We start from the raw sequence: 1,077 nt of genomic DNA, 5'->3' as shown, positions 1-1,077 counted from the left end.
ATAATAATAATAATAATAATAATAATAATAATAATAATAATTGACGCACAGTGTGACGTATCAGTGTTGTTAAAGTGAATCATCTTTACTGTAGGGATGCTGAGCCTAAGGCAGGAGGCCTGAAACCATCATTTCTATCCCACGTACCAACATAACATCTATCAGTCATCTTCAGCGCAATGGAGGAGATTCTGCGAAAGCTTCAGAAGGAGGCATCGGGCAGTAAACACAAAGCCATCCGGGACTCCTGCAGTGTCGCGTGCGGTAAGATGCACCTGTCCGTCTTCAGGTCGTTTAGGAATAAATGAAATGCGGATAAAAAAAAATAGAGGAACGTTCAGCAATTCAAAACACTGTTTTAATACTTGAGAACAACATTACGGATCACACATCACGGATGTTTAATTAGAGCAACTGAATTCTAATATAACAGCTGTTACAGTATATGTGTTTTCCATAAGCTGTCAAAGTGCAGGTTCATTTTTGTAACAGCATGAAGAATGAAATGAAAACATGCGAACTGAAATCAAATCAAATCGCTTTATTTCAAGTGGGCACTTATGCATATTAGAACTTGAGTTTATTGCATGCGCTTGTGTTTATTTGAAGTTTTTGAAAAGGTTTGGCTTTAAACCTCCTTATTTTCAAAATGCATACTAAAAACATGAGCCCCATGACCATGTTAATAGCATGTTTTTGTACCATGGAATATCATGCAAGTATTGCCGTGCATGAATATTCATTGCAAGTGCACATTTGAAATTAGCATGATTTTTTCATTATTAAGGCATGGTAAGGACACAGTACTTTTAAATGACTTGCCGTAAGGATACTTAAATTTGTATTTTCTTGCTAATTAAGAGGTTAAAAGTTATTGTTGTTTTTTCACCTAAGCTGTTTACTTTCAAGGTGATACAGTAAGGTGTCAAATAAAAGCAACAGAAGCAATATTGTTAGTACTACTAGTAGTAGAATATTTGATGAAAATAAATGAAAACGGACTATTTCATTGTATTTGCTATAATACATATTCATACAGTGGTGTGAAAAAGTGTTGGCCCCCTTCCTGTTTTTTTT

This window comes from Sinocyclocheilus grahami, unplaced genomic scaffold (assembly GCF_001515645.1).
Source record: "Sinocyclocheilus grahami isolate Dianchi unplaced genomic scaffold, SAMN03320097.WGS_v1.1 scaffold5429.1, whole genome shotgun sequence".
NCBI lineage: Eukaryota > Metazoa > Chordata > Actinopteri > Cypriniformes > Cyprinidae > Sinocyclocheilus > Sinocyclocheilus grahami.
Note: the sequence above shows the minus strand (reverse complement) of the source record.